This window comes from Rhineura floridana, chromosome 1 (genome assembly GCF_030035675.1).
Source record: "Rhineura floridana isolate rRhiFlo1 chromosome 1, rRhiFlo1.hap2, whole genome shotgun sequence".
Classification (NCBI taxonomy): domain Eukaryota; kingdom Metazoa; phylum Chordata; class Lepidosauria; order Squamata; family Rhineuridae; genus Rhineura; species Rhineura floridana.
The window spans coordinates 261,343,722-261,365,554 of NC_084480.1; the positions used below are offsets into that span (position 1 = coordinate 261,343,722).

The 21,833-nt window shown below is 42.6% G+C and overlaps 1 protein-coding gene across 8 annotated transcripts in view; it reads left to right on the forward strand.

Annotated features, from left to right (window-relative positions):
• FAM110B (family with sequence similarity 110 member B) overlaps positions 1–21,833 on the forward strand; it is a 129,872-nt gene that overhangs the window by 75,173 nt on the left and 32,866 nt on the right. For 2 of the 8 annotated variants that reach the window (XM_061599306.1, XM_061599352.1), the window contains one exon: positions 12,886–13,111. The exons of 5 other annotated variants lie outside the window; for them this stretch is intronic. The gene's annotated coding sequence lies outside the window, so the exon portion shown is untranslated. The remainder of the gene's footprint in view (positions 1–12,885; positions 13,112–21,833) is intronic. One more of the 8 variants, XM_061599324.1, reaches the window with a different exon arrangement.

The following is a 21,833-nucleotide window of genomic DNA, read 5'->3' on the forward strand; positions in this document are numbered from 1 at the left end:
CTGAACCATGAATCTGATGGGAAATTTGCCTGGATAATTGAGACGGTCGCCAAAGTATTGGCAAATATAAGCAGCCTAGTGATGTATATAGTATCTGGTGGAGCGAGATGCCCCACTTTTCCTGTTAAGACACCTTGTAAACAATAAGCATAAATATGATCTTACATCAGATTTTGATATTGCTGGCAAATAAGCTGGTTTGTGTTTTGTTAGTTTGCAAAGGGACCCTTCCTTCCTAAACATGATCTAACAATTTACATACCAGCCTGGCTATGTTTATTAATTTTGATTTTTTTCATTAAATTGCATATTAAAACAGAATGTCCCAGCATATCTGTTGGAAAGCTACACATTTTGGCATTGTACTGATGTTAAAATGTGTATATGTTGTGCAGCTTGTCAGACTTTGTAGAGAAACTTCCAAAATAAACTATGTCAGTATTAGACATGGACTGGTCTAAAGACAACAACATAATTGTATATATTACAGTCCGCATAACTAACTAACTGTAACAGTGTGCATTCTTCTCTAGGGTCCGGTTTAAAAAAGTGGGGGAGTAGCAGGATCATGTGCTGCGACACCTTTCCCAACCTGGTACACTTCAGGTGTTCTTGGATTCAAATTTCCTCAGCCACAGCCAGTATGACCTGTGGTCAGAGATTATGGGAGTTGTTATCCAACTACATGTGGAGCACATTCAGGTTGGGGAAGGCTATAAGGTTTACAAGGGGGAAGAGAAAGAGGGATACAAGGTTTGTTTTTGTTTTGTTTGAGTGTTGTGCTGGGCCACCTTGATGTAATTGCTACTCATACCAGTGTGGTGGGAGTAATAGTGATGAGGGTGATGTATCGTTAGAAAGGCATGGCAATTCAAGATGTTTATAACTGCGTGTATTCCTACATATTACATTTTATATCTGTGCAGTCTCTACAACCCCCCTTTTAATACTGAACATAATTAAATATTTTGGAACTTGTGCCTTAAGATGCAACAGTTATAAACACTGGCCTTTGTTTGAAACCATTTACACAATAAATGTGTTACTACTCCTTTCATTGTTTCTACTCATTCATCTCTTCTGACTGATTCCTATATCTGTGTTGTCTGCAGCATTTAATAAAAAGATATCCAGAATGAAGCTACCATACAGAGGGATTTTGATGTCCGTGGGCAAATGGTTTTTATATTGGCTTTATGATTTATAGAGGTATATTTTCTTCTGATTACTATATATATATATATAAAGATAATTTTACTCTTCTTAAAGCCATGCAAGGAGAGCTTATTCTTAAGTTTGATGCATTGTTCTTCATAGTGCTCTAGCAATGAGAGAAGCAGTGTGGAAATAATGGTAGGGGTTTAAGGAATTGCTGAAGTGTGTGTGTGTGTGTGTTAGTTATGTGTTTTGCACTTGGATGGCCTCTGGATTTGTAGAATTTAACAATATTCCTGAATAAATCCAAGTTTTCAAAGAGTGAATTAAGACAACTGCATTGCACTGGAGCTTCATTCAGTCAGATTGTTTCTCTTTTTCCTCTTCCAAATGTGACGTTTACCCCTTATTGAATGGAATTGCTTTTGTTGTTGTTGCTGCCAATTCATGTCTGCAAAGTTTTAGAACTGCCATGAGAACTTTGATGATGCTCTTGGAACTCTTGCCATCTGAGTTGCTTTGAGATTACCTTTTTGTTGAGCATTCATCCTGATTTGTTTGCACAAAGTTTGCAGGGAGTTAGATGATGTCAGCTGTTGAGCATTCATTTGGATTTGATTGTGGGAGTGTTGTATAATGTTATGTTAAGCAATTGTTATCCTACATTTTCCAATGCATTTTGTCACTTCATTTATTGCAAAAAGTCAGATATGGGGGGGAAGCGTATTTGGTGTGCAAAATCATCAAGTAAACTTTAATCACACAACCTGAATTTGCTGGTATGCAGTTGAATCTCACCTGAAAATAGGGATGTTCTGGAAACACACACGGACTGTTAGTTCATGAAATTACTTGCCATCTGAGACAGTTAGCATCTTAAATGACTTACTACTCAAGTTGTAGTGTTATGGAGAAATATAAAGGTATTGACAGCTCAGTAGTAGAGCAAGTAGTTTGCATCCAAGTCCCAGATTCAGTCTCCTTTAAACAGATATCTAATTTGAAGACAAAGATCTCTGACCAAGACCATAGAGAGTTGGTGTCAGTTGGCTTGATAGTTTTGAATCAGGTGGGCAGTGGACTTGCTATAAGACAATTCCAGATGTTCATATATAGAGCTTGTTGCTGCCTGTTGCTATTAAAGTCTGCGGCTGCCTATCCTGTCTTTTTCAAGTCCTGCGTTCTGATTATGTTTGTTCATAGTGGGACCTTTCCTGTTTGAGGTAGGGACTTTGGGTGTTGTCCAGAGCCAGCTTGATAACTGGGTTGCCTGTATAGTGCTATAATACACTTTGTGGGGTGTGTACAGCGAGAGAAGAGGCAGGAAAGTCCCACTGCACAAGCGGAAATCCTTGTGCATGTTAGTTGAATACTGCTGTGTATTCTGCACTCTAGCCAGCCTTGTTTATCCATACATGTGGTGTTAAACTACTTGCATCCTTCTACCTATGATACTTGCAAATAATGAAATGAGCATTCTTCCTATGCTTTAGCAACCATGAAGATCACTAAATGACTGTCTCTCAACCTAATCTTTAATGGTGGGATTTTATTTATCTTGTTTAAAAAAAAAACCACTGCCCTTTCAGCTATCATTTTTGGATAACTTACATAGAAATGAATCGGAATAGAAATGCAATCCCAAAAATACAATTAAACAAAACTGCAAACAATAAAAAACACTGGAAGTGTTTGGCATTATGCATTAACTATACATTGGATTGTGCAAACAGAGATATCTCCTCCCATATGTTTGGGACTTAAAGATATGAAGACCTGGAAAAAACAAGATTTTTTTTAACCACTTTTCCCCTCAAAGCCTTTTTTGTTTTTCTGAAAAATTGGAAAATTTTGGATTATGAAATATTTTCTTTTAAAGTGATGAAAAATGTTTAAGACAAGGTGTTCAGATATTTATTCCCCCCAAATTTCTAAAAATTTTGTAAGAAGAAGACTTTTGTGCAAGACTGTATGCAGTATCAGATCATTACAATCAGAGCATTACAATTTCTGTACACTGAGGACAAAACAAGTCCTGAGTTGTACACTGAGAGTACAACTCTCAAAGACAAGAGCAAGAAGTATTTCTGCCTCTAGGAGGCATTCCCATTGTTGTTGTTAAATTTATTACCCACCTTTCACCAGCAAATACCAGGGCGGGTTTCAACAGTTTAAAATTTAATATTAAAACAATTAAAATAAATCACAATCACAGGAATATGGTGGTCTTGAAAATATACGTCTCAAGTGTCAACCGCCAGAGTAAAGAGGTACATCTTTAGCATTTGCCGAAAATTGTACAGTGAAGTGCCAGGTACACCTCTGTGGGGAGGGAATTCCACAACTTAGGAGCTGCCACCATCCTCTGAACTTTGTAGGGTAGCAGAACTACCAGGAGGGCCCCCTCTGCTGATCTTAACACATGAGAGGGTCTGTAGGGAAGGAGGCAGTCTCTCAGATATTTAGGCCTAAGTAGTTGATGGCTTTAAACACTAGCATGAGCACCTTAAATTGGGCCTGGAAATGAACTGGCAACCAAAGCAACTGTTTTATAACAGGGGTTATATGAGATCTGAAGGGAACTGCAGCCAGTAATCTGGCTGCTGCATTTTGGACCAGATGAAATGTCCAAGACATCTCCAGGGACAGCCCCACGTAGAGCACATTGCAATAATCCAATCTGAAAGTTACCAGAGCATGGAGTAGTATGGCCAGGGCTGGTTCCAAGGGGCGGCCAGGTGGAGCACTGGCCCGAGGGCCCCTGAGGCTACAGGAGTCCCTGAGGGGCCCCTCTGCTCCCCTTCTGTGATTCGCAGCGCTCGCATCCCTGCCATGAACCAAGATGGCGGCAGAGGCTTCAGCTCATTAGGGAAACCTCAGCCGCCATCTTTCTTAAGGGCACCGCTGTGTGCACAACCGCAGAACAAGGTAAGTTAAGCAAGGGAATGACGGAGCCCTGAAGCTCTCACCATGCGCGAATCACGGAAGGGGAGCACTGGGGCCTGGGCAGGCTTTTGCCCAAGGGCTCCAATGTGTCTGGGGCTGGCCCTGGGCGTGCGTACATGTGTATGTGTGCGTGCACACATGCATGCCAGGGCCCAGGGCAAGCTGGTGCCCAAGGGCCCTGGCATGTCTGGCACCGGCCCTGACTATGACCAAGTCATATCTGTCCAAAAGGGGCCGTAGTTGGTGGGCTGGAAATAGGCACTCCTAGCCACCAAGGCCACCTAGGCCTCAAGTGACAATGCTGGATCTAGGAGTACTCCTAAGCTACAAATCTGCTCTTTCCAGGAGAGTGCAACCACATCCAGAACAGGCCGTCTTCCTATCTCCTGGACTTGGAACACATAACACCTCTGTCTTTTTGGGATTCAGTTTATTTGTTGGGCCACATCCAGCCCATACTATCTGCAAACACCTCTGTACAGTGATTCTCAAATGGTGCGCCGCAGCACACTGGTGCGCCGCGAGAGGTGACTAGGTGTGCTGCAAATATTATGAAAGTATATTTTAAAAATGAGAAGAAACCCATTTGTATAGAGATTTATTACATCCATGATCAATTAATATATTAATATATATATATAAATATATTTTTAATTTTGTACACAAAGTGCGCCAGAAAATTTTTATATGTTTTACAGTGCGCCGCGAATCAAAAAAGTTTGAGAACCACTGCCTCTGTAGAACCTCAGCTATCTCTCATGATTCAAATGGAACAGAGAGCTGGGTATCATCCACATATTGGTGACACTTAATTCCAAAAATCTTGACGACAGCTCTCAGTAGCTTCATATAAATGTTAAATAGCATGGGGGGCATTAACATAAGAGAAGGAAGGAGGATTCAGTGCCTTCTTTGCTTGTGGGTTTCTCTTCTTGACATAGCTGGTAGATCTGTTTCTGTCCTCTTGGTTAGGCTTCAAACAAGTGGGAGTGGGAGAAAATACAGAACAACACAAAGAAGCAGAAACTGAGAGCAACAGCTCAGAAAATTAGACTGATTAAATTTCATGTAGTGTTGATTTCCTCCCTCTTTTTTGCTTAACTCTTTTATGGAAATTAGCGCTTCATGTCTGCTTGACACTGTGGAAGACTGGAGGATACATAATAATTTTCATAACACATATTTTATTTGTCTTGCTATAACATTGATGGTTTCTTATGGTTTATTGTTTTTTGCCTGCTCCACATAAAATGGCAAACCCAAAGAGATGGTAGGTTCCATATAGTTCCATTTGTAACCATTTTTTAAAAAAAATATTCAATTTGTAATTTTTCCAATACTGTACAAATAATTATTGTAATAAGCTTTGTCACAATTTTATGGCAAACTAAGTTATGCATAATACATTTTATGTTCCTAAAATAACAAAGTTACTTTTGATTGGTAAACGGTGTGAAAAAAATTGCATATTTTTTCAAATTTTTCCAAAATTTCAATTTTTCCCCATGGCTTCAAATTTCCAGAAATCTTACATCTCTATTGAGACCACTGTTTAGAGACCACATATTTCCAGTTTAACTGGGGCCCTTGGAAATTTGTTTGTGAGATGCTGATGAATGGTTCACTGAAAAACAAAAGAATACTAGTCAACACTAGTAAACATTTGAATGAACAGTTTCACAAGTAATTAACATTATGGTTATACACACCATCTGTGAGGAAGAACTCTGGATTCTGGACAACCAACACTACTACAGTACAAAGGCAAACAACCATTTGGTATACTGGGAGGTTGTGAAATGTGGCTGTGTTAATAGATTGCCTGACTCTTCCTGCTAGACTTTTCATCACTGTAATTGCAAAATTCAGAATTCATTAAAATAATAATAAAATTTTATTTGTGAGTCGCCTATCTGGCCGAATTAATGGCCACTCTAGGCGATGTACATGTACATGATAAAATACAATAAAAACCAATGAAAACCACCAACAATAATTAATATACCAATATTAAAAGCAACCCACCCCAGAGATCCCATAGGCCTGCCTGAACAGCCAGGTCTTCAAGGCCCGGCGGAAACCTATCAGGGAAAGGGCATGGCGAAGGTCAAAAGGAAGGGAATTCCAGAGGGTGGGGGCCACAATCGAAAATGCCCGCTCTCTGTTCCTCACCAGCCTCGCTATCTTAACTGGTGGGACCGAGAGAAGGTTTGTGTGGCTGATCTCGTCAGGCGGCATAATTGGTGATGCTGGAGGCGCTCCTTCAGATAAACTGGGCCAAAACCGTATAGGGCTTTGAAGGTCAATACCAACACCTTGAATTGGGCCCGGTAAACAACTGGTAGCCAGTGTAGATCTACTAACACCGGAATGATATGATCACGGTGATGGCTGTTCTTAATCAAGCGTGCCACTGCATTCTGTATCAGTTGTAATTTCCAGACCGTTTTCAAGGGTAACCCCACGTAGAGCGCATTACAGTAGTCTAAGTGAGAGGAGACCTTGGCATGTATCACCCGTGGGAGCAGATGGGCAGGAAGGTAGGGTTGCAGTCTCCTTATCAGATGTAATTGATACCAAGCTGCCCGGCTCACTGCCGAGATCTGAGCCTCCATGGACAGCTGGGAGTCAAGAATGACACCTAGGCTGCGGACCTGGTCTTTTAGGGGCAATTTTACCCCATTGAACACCAGGTCTATGTCCCCCAGCCTGCCCCTGTCTCCCACGAGCAACACCTCGGTCTTGTCGGGATTTAGCTTCAGCCTATTCCTTCCCATCCATCCACTTACGGATTCCAGGCACTTGGAAATGGTGTCCACAGCCAACTCTGGTGAGGACTTAAATGAGAGATAGAGCTGAGTGTCATCCGCATATTGGTGACACCGCAGCCCGAATCTCCTGATGATGGCCCCCAGCGGCTTTACATAGATGTTGAATAGCATGGGGGAGAGGATAGAACCCTGTGGCACTCCACAATTGAGAGGCCAAGGGTCTGAAACCTCATCTCCTAATGCCACCCATTGGTGCCTGTCTGAGAGATAGGAACGGAACCACCGTAAAACAGTGCCCCCTATTCCTAATCCCTCCAGGTGATCTAAAAGGATACCGTGGTCAACGGTATCGAAAGCCGCTGAGAGATCCAGGAGGACGAGGAAGGTGGATTCTCCCCTATCCAGCGCCCTCCTCATATCATCCACCAGGGCGACCAAGACTGTTTCTGTTCCATGTCCAGTCCTAAAGCCCAATTGGAATGGATCTAGATAATCTGTTTCATCCAAGTGTGTTTGTAACTGTTTGGCCACCACTCGCTCAATCACCTTGCCCAGGAATGGTAAATTAGAGACTGGGCGGAAGTTATTCAACTCTTGGGGATCCAAGGAGGACTTTTTCAAGATGGGCTTTATGACTGCCTCCTTGCATGAGAGGATGTTATACACAGTGAAATATGTATTGGCGCCATTTTCTATATCCTAACGGTTGGACAACTTCTCGGCCCCCACTCACGTTCCTCAGGAATTTGTATCAATCCAGCAAAACCAGCTTCAATAACTCTCATTTGAAGTGGACTGACTGCCTCTCCTTTGCAAAGGGAACTGGGAGGAGGAGATGCAGTAGAGATTGTCTGGTGCTTTTCTCAGGAGTGATTTTTGTCAGGCTGTGGGCTGCAGCTACTCACTCTCATGCACAAGCCAAGCCATGGGCAAATAGAGGTAAGAAGCAGAGTTCCTAACTCTTCTGTAGCCACCAAATATGCTGGTGGAGTCTACCCAAGCCTGACTTAGAAGTGGATTTTAAATTTTAAAAATCTTCCTTTATTTCTTTACTCCTCAGAAACCTCAGATAATTTCTATAGTTTCAGATCTAGCTTGCCCATCTCTAATAACAGCTGTTATTCATAATGGAGAGGAGGAGCTGTTGATCCTAGCCTTTTGACTCCTTGCTCAATATAGCCCTTCTTGTAACAATTAGTTGCTGTCACAGGACTCTAGAATATTTCCAAGATTTCACTGACTGTGAAGCTTCCTTTGCTTTTGGTCTGTGATTTAGAAGAGTGTGAAAATCTATTATAGAGGAATGAAGGTACAGTGTGGAAAGTCAGGGCACTGTGTGATTTGACAGAACCTCTGCTTAGATGCAGCATAAGAAACTACATGCTAACTTAAGCAACATTGCCTATGCTACCTCACAGGGTTGTTGTGAACATAAAATGGGGAAGGAGAGACCCATATACAACCCCACAATTTATAAATATAATATATAATCCAATGTAGAATCTTGATACTTTTCTGTTTGTTGCTCCTGGAGCTAAATGAGGTGCAAAGAAAGGAACTATGAGTACTATAATTGGAGGTCCTGCCCTCAGCTATTAGGCTGGCATCACTGTTGCTGAAGAACTTTGCATATATTTTTTATTCCAGACCATATTTTACTAATTTGGGAAAATTTAACTGATGATGGCTTTTAATTTTAAAATAATACCTTATAATCTTGTGTCCTGGTGTTTTATATATGTTAAAATGTTTCTGCAAGCCACCTTGGGAGGACATTGTGAATGCATTAAATAAATATAGGAAGGTGAAATATATAAAGTATAGCTATAGAGTATTATCTTTTCTTTCCCTGATTAGTTTAAACATCAGTTTCCCCAGCAGATAGAAATGCACTTCAACTTGATAATACTCTCTCATAAAAAATTCATAACTCCTACTTTGTCAGAGAAATCTGATTTTTGTTGGATACATAAATGTTGCCTTTGACAAGAAAACATCCTGACAGGCAGTGAAAATGTGCTGTAAAATGTTTAATATTTTAAGGCAGGCAATCAAACCAGTGGCAAAGACACTACTATAAAAACTTCCACACAAGACTAGTTTCACTCATGAAGAAGTTGGATATTAGGGGAATGGTTGATATGAAATAATTTGCTCACTCCTTGTTGCAGCAGACAAGAGATTCACCCCATAGCTAAAGCCACTTGATCTGTACAGCATTTCACCAATTGACAAGCCACCTATTAAGATTAAATTGTGCATTCTCAGAAAATGTGGACCTCAACTGTTGTTTCCCAACTATCATGGTCTACCTATTATGTCTCTTTTGTTTTTGAAATGATGCCTGAATCACTATCTCTCAGTTTTAAAGCATGATAAGCTTGCTGACAGTATTATTATCTCATAAAGTGCAGGGACATGTTATCTTTCAAAGCCATTAATTTGCATTTAAAAATGGTCCTAATATATTGTCATTCTCGATGAAAACATAGTTGTTTACACTGTGTTTGCAATAAATCTGAGTTCTTTAAATCAGCAATGCTTCCAGGTGTGTTTATGGGCTAGCTACCCAGTGTCTCCTTTGCCTTCACTCCCAGCCTCCTTTCTCACTGTCACTGCCTCCTCAGCCACCTTTCTGAGAGCATGTTTCCAGCATGGAAAAGGAACAGAGGAGACAGTAGATGGAGAGTGGGACAGCGCCGACCGCAGCTCTTTCTTTCTTGAGCTCTCTTTGGACCTGCTAGCGCTGATCTTCACTGAAGCAAGTTCAGTGTCAGGCTTTTGAGAGCCTTTCTTGCTTCCATCTCTGCAACAGGGTACCTGGGAAATCATTCCAGAGGCCCCTGCATCATCTCCTGCAATTGAAGAGGTAGTAGAATGTGATGGCTTCTGCTCTTGCCAGCACTAACCTTTTGATTCAAATCTGTTTCTTTTTGCTTCGCCTCTTTGGTTGGAACTTTGTCAGGTGTTGATACTGGACCTCGGTACTTAATATACAGCTACTGAGGTAATGAATTGCTTCTAAGTTCTTGTTTAAAATCCTGAAAGTTTTTGTTGTGTTGTGGTTCCCCCACCCCTTGTTACAGCAGAAAAAATGTTATATCACAGTATGTGATAGAAGATATGTAAGAAAAGAAGGAAAGTGGTCATTTTTTCCAAATGCCATAGTATTCACTAATGACACAGAGTGAATCTTTCTCCACTTCCCATTTCTAAATTGTTTACTAACATTAATTAGTAACATGATGAGGACCTAAATAGCTTTGCAAGATGTTTATCCTCTTTTGGGCTTTCCGTCTTGGCTTTCAAGGAATAAATTTGTTTTGAATGCATATGCTGCAAAGAGAGATACATTTCCAGAAGAGATGACAGGATAATCTCAGGTGTTTTGTGAACAGCATTATTGATTGTGGAAGTAACTATATATGTAAAAGCAGTTTCTGTATGCCCAAACCCTAATAAGGAGGATCTTTAAAGGCTTTTGGGTCATTCCAATAGATTTCACCAGGTTTGAATATAAGTGGCTGTTGCACCATTTTAAAAGAATTCCAAAATAAAAAATAAAAAATGGTGCAGCAACCACACCCTGATGAAAGTATCTAGACTGACCTCTTTGCCTTTTAAAAATAATGCAAGCTATTTGGCTGTAAAAAAGGATATTAAAGTTCTTGTTAGATACCTTAAGAGATGAAGCCTTTTATCTAGGTACAACAAAATACACTGTCTAGCTTTGAGCATAGACATCCATAATGCTGACTAATGATCCTGACTCAAATTATCTAGGAATATTAGTGAATGGGCAGACATCCAGTTTCTAGTGTCATCTGGGCACTGGCATACAAAGTTTGTGTTGTGAGGTAACTACAGGGAAAAGAAACCAGACTAGCTTGTTTTTAACATCTGATTTTATCAGTAACTTTAATGTATATTTTATGTAAGCCGCTTAGATTTATAAATCCTGTTAAATAAATAAAATGAAGATAAATCTGTTAATATATCCATGATGCCTTGGGCCAAGTCATTCAGCATAATAGGATGAGGTGTTATCAGTCTGCTGATATCCTGCCCTCTTTCTCTTTTTCCTAAGATAGTGATATTATGATGGCATCCATGAATGATCTAAGCAGGCCTAGACTAGATGATAATAAAAAAGCTAAGTTCAGCTGAGACAAGAGTATATGATAACAGACCCAGTGGACCATATAGCTTGGTAAATGCCAGTCCATACATGGTCACGCTATTGCCTTTTGGCAGCTTAGAATCATAGAATAGTAGAGTTGGAAGGGGCCTATAAGGCCATCAAGTTCAACCCCCTGCTCAATGCAGGAATCCAAATCAAAGCATTCCGAACAGATGGCTGTCCAGCTGCCTCTTGAATGCCTCCAGTGTCGGAGAGCCCACTACCTCTCTAGGTAATTGATTACATCGTCATATGGCTCTAACAGTTAGGAAGTTTTTCCTGATGTCCAATCGAAATTTGGCTTCCTGCCAGGGCTGTGGAGTCGGTACACCAAACCTTTGACTCCGACTCCTCTATTTTTCTAGTGTCCGACTCCACCCAAATTGCTTCCGACTCCACAGCCCTGGCTCAAATACAGCTGACTTCATGGGAAGCTTCTTTGACGTTGTGAATTTATATTTTTTAAAAATATATAAAATATAATTATAAAATGATATATTTACCATATATTGTTATAACATGATAAGTTTTTATTTTGAAGTCGGAGTTGGTACATTTCTTCCGACTCCACCCAAAATTGCTTCTGAATCCGACTCCACAGCCTGGCTTCCTGCAACTTGAGCCCATTATTTTGTGTCCAGCACTCTGGGACTATCAAGAAAAGATCCCGGCCCTCCTCTATGTGACAACCTTTCATGTACTTGAAGAGTGCTATCATATCTCCCCTCAATCTTCTCTTCTCCAGGCTAAACATGCCCAGTTTTTTCAGTCTCTCCTCATAGGGCTTTGTTCCCAGTCCCCTGATCATCCTTGTTGCCCTCCTCTGAACCTGTTCCAATTTGTCTGCATCCTTCCTGAAGTGTAGAGACCAGAACTGGACACAGTACTCAAGATGAGGCCTAACCAGTGCTGAACAGAGGGGAACTAATACTTCACGCAATTTGGAAAGTATACTTCTGTTAATGCAGCCTAATATAGCATTTGCCTTTTTTGCAGCCGCATTGCACTGTTGATTCATATTCACCTTGTGATCAGTGACAATTCCTTCTCACATGTCATATTGCTGAGCCAAGTATTCCCCATCTTATAACTGCTCAACATTGATGACTTCTAGATTAGATTTGCCATTGGAGGATGTTGCAGAAACTATAGCTGATAGAAGGTGCCACCATAGGCCCTTCTGGCTGCTGTAAGTGAGTTACAGCATTATACACCTATTCTGAAATACCTTTGGTTTCTAAATTATTTCTATACCTAGTTAAAAGGTGCTGGTTTTGACATTCAGAATCTCACATGGCCTGGGTCCCTACTGTTTTGAGGAGCATCTTCTCATGCATGAATCCCATCAGAATCTTGATCTACCAGTGAGGCCCTCACCTATTCTCTTGGGAGGTATAGCAGGAACAGGGCATTTTGTGTGTAATAAACCTGAAGTTGTGGAGTATGCACCCTCTGGGGGCTCACAGATAATTTTGGTTCCTTCTGTAGGTAAAAATTAAGTTCTGCTAAGACACTAGGTATTAAAGTTGTTGGAAGTTGTCTTCTTGCTGTTGCTTTATGCAGTTTAATTTCAGTTTTTTAAATGTGTTGATTGGAAAAAAAAGATTTACGAACTGCCTTGAACTTCTCATTGAAAAGCAGTATCTAAATGTGGTTAATAAAATAAGTAATAGTGTCAGGTTTGGAGGCAGACAAGCTGTTGGTCTTCAAGTATCTCAGGTGGCCACCTGAATGGCAATTTGTGTAGACTGTAAGGAGCTAGGTAAGAGTCAGCAGCTTTCTAGGGCCAAATGGGATCTTAATTGGCTCCTTGTGTCATTTGATTCCTTACAGGCTGGAAGGTGCAGTGCCACTCTGCAACCATGGTTCTGCAGTGCAACCAATGTCACACTAGGAGTTTCCTTTGCCTGTAAGATGCCATGGCGGTGCAGGGGATAATGTATCTGGACCCTCCCACCAGAGTTCCTGGTTCAAGACTTTCAAGCAGATAAGAGAAGGCAACTTCTGTAATTTTTGTACAGTATAAAAGATAGTATACTAATGCCACCAGCACTGTCATGTAAGAATGAGTAATTTGGTGCCTGCCAGCACTGTTTATTATTATTATTATTATTATTATTATTATTATTATTATTATTATTATTATTATTATTCAGGAGTGGGTCAAGGTGCAGTGGTATCGCAAAAGCCTGACACACACACACACACACACACACACACTCTGTTATACCCATGTGTTAGGTTCAGTTAAGATAGCACTCTTCCTCTTGATTCCAGTGTGGCAACTGCTACTTATGTGATCACAACTGTAACATCTGTTTCATTAAAAACAGAAGTTTTATTCAAAATGTCTTTCATGCAAAACAGAGTATTTGCTTTCTGTAAACAGTAGCAATTTCAAACCAAGGGAAAATCTCAAGAACATATGCTGTCTGTGGCAGTTCCTCTTGTAGAACTGTTTCCCACCTAATATTATCATTGTATATACATTGTTATAATTCTGGTGCCTATGAGATACCGATACCAAAAATTATATTTTCTTTTTGCAAGCTGCTAGGTTGCTTTCTTTGCAAATGTGTGAAATAATTGTACTCTGTTAACAAGGTGTTACCATGGAAACATTTACCAGTTTAAAAAACCCTTCAGGCTTCTTTGCAAACATTAATGCTATGCCTGTATACATGGATGATATTAAAGATTCTGTGTCTTAAGTAACTGTTAAATTCTTTACTACAGAAATGCACATCATAAAAACTTTACAATCAAAAGGTGTGCTATAATGGCTATAGAATCTTCCTCCTTGGATAGTTTGTTGAGGAAACCAGATCAGGAATGTTTGGGGATCCTCCATCCTCTTGAACTTTTGCTGGAAACACCAGCAGCAGGGGTCCCGCTTGCACCTGCTGCAAAAGAACATCTCAAGGACAAACACACTCCCTCCCCTGAGTTCTCTGCACGTGTCAAGGACTCAGGGAAGAAAGGATGAGTAAGAACACAAGTAATGGTTTTGGCTGATAAGCCAACATTTGTGGATACCTGGCTACACTAGAGATGAGTTTCTCAGATTGAGCTCTAAAGCCAGTGCTTGGAAGATGAGCTAATGGCTGGGAGCCCCACTTCAAGACTAGCACATCCCTGTCTGGTGCCTTAGAGAACTATTATTTCTCAGGCTATAAAACACATGCTCAGATTTTCTTTTTGCATCCTGTGATTCCACTGTAGTTACGTATCTTTAGGTAACTACATACAGCCCAGATGCTACAATTAAGGCTATTCTCCACAGCTAAGCACTAATCAAAACTAACTTAGTGTATACAATGATAGGTGTAGGCTGTTTTGTATACGTTCAACATACAACCAACCTAGTAGCTTCTGACCAAAAGCTTCAAGTCATGGATCCTTAAATCAAACTTGTATGCACATAACAAACAATATGTTCATACAGATTAACATCAAGTGTGCATATTGCAGAGAAAGTTCAATCAGTGTATAATATGAAAAAGAAATTGGTGTATACACTAATCCCAAGATGCATGAACCTCTCGCCAACTTGAGTATCTCTTGCCTACATAATGGATCCATGATATGATTGAGAATTTTGAGGAACACTGCATAGTGCACATACCACCTTCTGTGTTAAATAAATTTGTAATCTGCAAACACTTTAGTGATTAGATTTTAGTAACATCTGGAGGAGAAAAAAGGTTAAAGCAAGCCTTTCATTTATTCTTTGTTCATTCCAAAAATGAAAAACTAAGATAAAAAATAGTAACATTTCCTCCTCCTGTGATGGTGGGAAATTACAGACGGATAAGCAGAACCAGCATGGCTTCTGCAAGGGTACCACCATGGCTTCTGGTAAGCCCTGTCTCACTAACCTATTAGACTTCTTTGAGAGTGTCAACAAGTATTTAGATAGAGGTGATCTAGTGGACATAGTGTACTTGGACTTTCAAAAAGCTTTTGACAAGGTACCTCACCAAAGACTCCTGAGTAAGCTTAGCAGTCATTGAATGAGAGGCTGTCTTGTGGATCAGGAATTGGTTAAGTAGCAGAAAGCAGAGAGTAGGAATAAATTGACAGTTTTCCCCGTGGAGGGTTGTAGAAAGTACAGGCCCCCAAGGATTGGTATAGGGTGAGCAGTGAGGTGGCCAGGTTTGCTGATGATATTAAATTGTTCAGGGTTCTGCTGAGCAGGGTAGCAGGAAATGCATAGGCTTGAGGCTTGCTGCAATTCATTCCCATAACAATAATCCAGGGATATTCAACCAGGTACCCTCATGCAGCCCAAGACAGTATAGCTATTTGTCAGGGATGATGGAATTTGTTCCACAACATCCTCAGGGCACCACTTTGGCTACCCCTGCAATTAACCATGAATGAATCTGATTTTAGAGAACGATCAAAATGTTGGAAACCTTGTTTCCCTAGAAGGCTTTGTTAGGTGATTTTCTTTGCACTTTTTACAGGAGTGATTTTCCTTAATGTCACGTAACCCAAAGAACATAACATCTTCTGCTATTCAAGTCTTTCCCTTTCTGATACATTTTATTAATGTTGTTATTTATTAGGTTTATTGGTTGCTTGATACACAAAGGTTCCCAAGTGACTTACACAATGTTAAAACAAATAAAACATCATAAAAACATAACAGTAAACAACAACAAAACAATGACAATACCACCCCCCACACAGCCACAGGAAGGTTTGGCAGCATATTAAAAACAAAACATCTCAATGTATCAAATGCCTTTCTTTACCTGGCGCTGAAAAGAAGTCAGTGACTGCTCCAGATGGACCTCAGTGGGAAGCATATTCCACCGATGGGGAGCTACAACTGAACAGGCCCTCTCCCTTGTCACCACCCTCTGAGTTTCCCTCAAAAGGGGGGACCTGGAGAAGGGCCTCAGAGGAAGATCTAAGGGTCCAGGTAGGTTCATATCAAGAGAGGCGTTCCAGAAGATATTGGGGCCCTGAGCCATAAAGAGCTTTATAGGTCAAAACCAGCACTTTGAATTGGGCTTGGAGACGTATAGACAGCCAATGCAATTGGAACAGGATAGGTGTTATATGCTTTGTTTGCCTTGAACAATCAGGCAGCTGCATTCTGCACTAATTGAAGCTTCCAAACCATTTTCAAAGGCAGCCCCATGTAAAGTTCATTGTAATAATCCAACCTTGAGGTTATCAGAGCATAGATTACTGTAGCCAGGTTATCCCTGTCCAGATAGGGTCACATAGAGCCACCAGCCTAAGCTGATGGAAGGCACTCCACACCATTGAGACCACCTGTGCCTCAACTGACATCAGTAGATCCAGGAGAACCTCTAAACTATGAACCCGCTCCTTTAGACGGAGTGTGACCCCATATAGAAGAGGCCACACACCACTCAGCCGATGAGAGGAACCACCCACCAACAGCATCTCAGTCTTGTCTGGATTAAGCTTCAGTTTATTGGTCCTCATCCAGTCCATTATGCCAACCAAGCACTGATTAAGCACATCCACAGCCTCACCTGCAGAAGATGAAAAGGACAAATAGAGCTGTGTGTCATCAGCATACTTATGACCTCATTCAGTGGTTTCATGTAAATGTTAAACAACATTTTAAATGTTAAACTTCATCGCTGCTGCTGTTGCTGCGCTCATTCCTATTGTCGCTTGCACTCCATCATTCCCGTGACTGGCTGGCGTTCTTTGCTGCTGGTGTGGTTCCATCTCTACCTTTGTGGCTTGCGCTTGCCTTAGTGGTCCTTCGCCTTTCGTTGTACTGTCATCTGGACCTTTTGCAGGCGGTGCTTTGCCCGGGAAGAAGAACGGTTTGAGAGCTGTGTTGGTGCGCAGGGAGTACGGGACTGTGGTTGTCGTGTAGGCCTGAATTGGATGAGTGGATGCTGGTATGACTGTATGTTGTGAGTGTGTGTGTATTTTTATTTTATTTTTATTTTATTTTACTATGTGCCTGGGTGGGAGGATAGGGTATTGGGAGGGGGGACCAGAGGGGGCCCCCGTTAGCGTAGTGACGGGTAATGGGAGGTATGGCGTTGTGAGGAGGACATGCCAGTTGAGGGGAACTCGGCCCAGACAATTGGTGGCTGTACCGTGTTCCGGTCCTCCCCACATCCACAGGATTGCTGGTAGTTCTATCAGCCAACTCTCAGATCTCCAGTTGCTGCTTCTTAATGCCAGATCGATAAATAATAAAGCTTCCCTCATCCATGATTTAATTGTGGATGAGGCAGCCGATCGGGCGTTTATTACCGAGACCTGGGTGAGCGATCTGGGAGGCATCAATCTCTCCCAGCTGTGCCCACCTGAGTACTTGGTTCAGCATCTGGGTAGATCCGACGGTCGGGGACGGGGAATCGCTGTGGTCTATAGAAGTTCCATCCCTCTTGTTAGGCACCCTATCCAGGTAGCTAATGGTCTGGAGTGTCTTCATATTACGTTGGGCCAGCGAGACAGACTGGGAATACTGTTGGTGTACCGTCCACCCTGCTGCCCAACAGCCTCCCTAACTGAGCTGACGGAAGTGGTCTCGAGTCTGGTGTTGCGATCCCCCAAATTTTTGGTATTGGGGGATCTCAACATTCATGCCGAGACCACTTTGTCTGGGGCGGCTCAGGACTTCATGGCCTCCATGACAGCCATGGGGCTGTCTCAATTTGTTACTGGCCCTACGCATATTTCGGGACACACTCTAGACTTAATTTTTGCTACTGGAACAGGGGATGGTGATCTGGGAGTAAGGGATTTTACATCTATTCCTCTGTCATGGTCAGATCATCGCCTATTGAGGTGTAAGCTCACAATGTTTTCTCCCCTCTGCAAGGGTGGAGGACCAATTAAGATGGTCCGTCCCCGGAGACTAATGAATCCTGAAGGCTTTCAGAAGGCTCTGGGGAGTTTTCCGGCTGATAAAACTGACGCTCCTGTCGAAACCCTGCTCAATTTGTGGAATACGGAAATGACCCGGGCAGTTGACACGATCGCCCCGGTGCGCCCTCTCCTCTGCAGAGCTCAAGTGGCTCCGTGGTTCACCCCGGAGCTAAGAGTGATGAAGCAAGAAAGGAGAAGGCTTGAGTGCAAATGGAGACGAACTCCCGACGGCTGTGGTCTTGCACTTGTGAAGGTCTCTACCAAGCTCTATGTGAAGGCGGTGAGGGCAGCGAAGAAGCAGTACTTTGCTGCCTCCATTCAGTCATCTTCTAACCGCCCAGCGGAACTTTATAAAGTTGTTTGGGGACTTTTACACTCTGGGCCTCAGAACGCAATAATACCATCAATAGCCCGCTGTAATGAGTTTGCGAGACACTTCCAAGATAAGATCACGAACATCCGCTGGGACCTTGACTCCAATATTGTAGCAGTTGAGCCTAATGAGGTGTCCGGAGCACAGTCTTGTCCTGTTTTATTGGATGAGTTTCAGTTGGTACAGCTCGAGGATGTGGACAAGGTGCTTGGACAGGTGCGGGCGACCACTTCTGCTCTGGACCCTTGCCCCTCGTGGCTAATAAAAGCTAGCAGGAACGGAACAGCCGGATGGGCCAAGGAGGTGATCAATGCCTCCCTACGAGAGGGAGTGGTACCACCCTGCCTGAAACAGGCGGTGGTGAGACCGCTCCTAAAGAAACCCTCCTTGGACCCTGAAAATTTTGACAACTATAGACCGGTAGCAAATGTTCCGTTCTTGGGCAAGGTCTTAGAGCGTGTGGTCGCTCGCCAGCTCCAGGCTCTCTTGGATGAAACTGATTATCTGGATCCATTTCAATCGGGCTTTCGGCCGGGGTTTGGTACAGAAACAGCCTTGGTCGCCCTGTATGATGACCTCTGTCGGGAGAAAGACAGAGGGAGTGTAACTCTGTTGGTTCTCCTTGATCTCTCAGCGGCTTTTGATACCATCAACCATGGTATCCTTCTGGGACGTCTTGCGGACTTAGGAGTTGGAGGCACTGCTTGGCAGTGGCTGTGCTCCTACCTCGAGAATCGTCTCCAGAAGTTGATGCTTGGGGAGCATTACTCGAACCCCTGGATACTCCAATATGGGGTCCCACAGGGTTCAGTTCTGTCCCCCATGCTCTTTAATATCTATATGAAGCCGCTGGGTGAGGTCATTAGGAGATTTGGAGTGCGTTTCCAGCAATATGCTGATGATACGCAGCTCTACTTCTCCTTTTCATCTTCTTCAGGTGAGGCTGTTAATGTACTAAACCGCTGCCTGGCCGCAATAATGGACTGGATGAGAGCTAACAAACTGAGACTCAATCCTGACAAGACTGAGATGCTGTTGGTGGGGGGGCTCTCTGCCCAGATGGATGATGTCCGACCTGCCCTAGATGGGGTTACAATCCCCCTAAAGGAGCAGGTCCATAGTTTGGGGGTCTTATTAGATCCGCTCCTGTCACTGGAGGCTCAAGTAGCCTCGGTGGCACGGAATGCGTTCTACCAGCTTCGGCTGGTAGCCCAACTACGACCCTATCTGGAGAGGGAGAACCTCGCCACAGTTATCCATGCTCTGGTAACCTCTAGATTGGACTACTGTAATGCACTCTACGTAGGGTTACCTCTGAAGACGGTTCGGAAACTTCAGCTGGTGCAGAATGCTGCGGCCAGAGTCCTTACTGGGACTAAAAATTTTGATCATATAACACCTGTTCTGGCCCAGCTGCACTGGCTACCAATATGTTTCCGGGCCAGATTCAAAGTGTTGGTTCTTACCTATAAAGCCCTTAACGGCATCGAACCGCAATACCTGACGGAACGCCTCTCCCGCTATGTACCTACCCGGTCACTGCGCTCGACGTCGAAGGCCCTTCTCCGTGTCCCAACGCATAAGGAGGCACGGAGAACGACAACTAGAGCTAGGGCCTTCTCGGTGGTGGCCCCCGAACTATGGAACGCCCTCCCTGACGAGATACGCCTGGCGCCTTCTCTGTTATCTTTTCGGCGCCAGGTAAAGACCTACCTCTTTGCCCAGGCATTTTAAAAATTTTTAAAAAATTTAAATTGAATTTAAATTTGGAATTTTAATTATGTTTTATTGTGTACTGTATTGTATTTACATCCGCTTGTATTTTAATCTGTTTTATTATGCTGTTCACCGCCCTGGGAGCTTATTGCTATAGGGCGGTCTAGAAATGTAATAAAATAAAATAAAAATAAATAAACATGGGGGACAGAACCGACCCCTGCGGGACCACATATTGAAGAGCCCATGAAGGCAAGCACTGCTTCCCAAAAACCACCTTCTGGAGCCAGCCATCCAAGTAAGAACGGAACCACCGCAATGCAGTGCCCCAAATACCCAACATGGACAGTTGCCCCAGAAGGATACTATGATCAATGGAATCGAAAGCCACTGAAATATCAAGGAAGAGTAACAAAATCATACTCCCCCTGTCTCTCTCCTGAGACATCATGCAGGGTGACCAAGGCAGCTTTCATACCAAACCAGGCCTGAATCCTGATTGAAATGTATCTAGAAAATCTGTCTCCTCTAAGAGTACCTGAATCTGGTTGGCAACCATCCTCTCAAGAACCTTGCCCAGAAAGGGGACATTTGCTACTGGTCTAAAATTATTAGGATCTTCCGGATCCAGGGAAGACTTCTTCAGGAGTGGTCTTACCACCATCTCCTTCAGGCAGCCTGGGACCACTCCTTCTTGGAGAGAAGCATTAACTATCTCCCTGGCCCACCCAGAGGACCCTCCCTGGCAGATTTCATCAGCCATGAAGTGCAAGGTTCTGAGATGCAGGTGGTAGCACAGACCTTGTCCACATTCTCAGGCCGCAGCAACTGAAACTCATCCAATGACATCACACAAGAAAGTGCTCCAGATACCTCACTTGGAGCATCAGCAGTGAAGTCCAAATCCCGGTGAATGGAAGTGACTTTATCTCAAAATGCTTAGCAAACATGTCAAAGCGGGCTTTAGATGGTTCTACCACCTCCCCAGGGCCAGTATGTAATAAGCCCTTTAATTAGCCACTCTAAACAGCTCAGCTGGATGGCAAGCTGAGGATGTAGTGGAGGTGGGGAAGTAAGTTTTCTTCACTGCCACTGGGTAGGCTTGAACATGAGCACCTACCAGTGTTTGGTTACATTCATTAGGAGTTTTTCTCCACCTGCACTCAAGCCATCTGCCTTCTCGGATCCAAAGAACATTTTTTTCTACTGCAAAATAGTTACAAGATGGAACTACACTGTCCATTGGGACCATATGAGTGCACTGATTTTTCAACATTGCCTTTACATTGAATGTGGCAATAATTTACAGATCTGTTCACCAGACTCTGTTCAGTGGAACTAGGGTTTGCTTAGCCCTCTTAAACTAGTGGGCTTCCTGTGGGCTTCAGCAGCTGTTTGAAATATTTGTAAAATGTTTTTAGCAAACATGAACCACTTTGTACTCCCAAATACTCCTCAACAATTATGGGATCACTTGTCCTATGTGAGGGTCAGGCCATGAGCAGTCGCCTAGGTGAGCCAGGAGCTGGGAACAAGGAATTAAGGGATCAGCCAGTAGTCAGGACCAAATAGCAAGTCTGTACTGGAGGATTAACCAGGAGATAGGACCAAAGAATAATCAAGGATGTAGGAACTCAAGGAGTTGTTGCTTGAGCAGCACTCATCTGAACCACGAAGGCTTTTATAGTCCTTGTTTATGTTATTCATTATTACATTTATATCCCATTTTTCCTCCCAAAAGGAGCCAAGGGTGGTAAACAACAAGTGATAATAAAAACATATTTAAAACAAAATATCCTAACAATTCCAATAT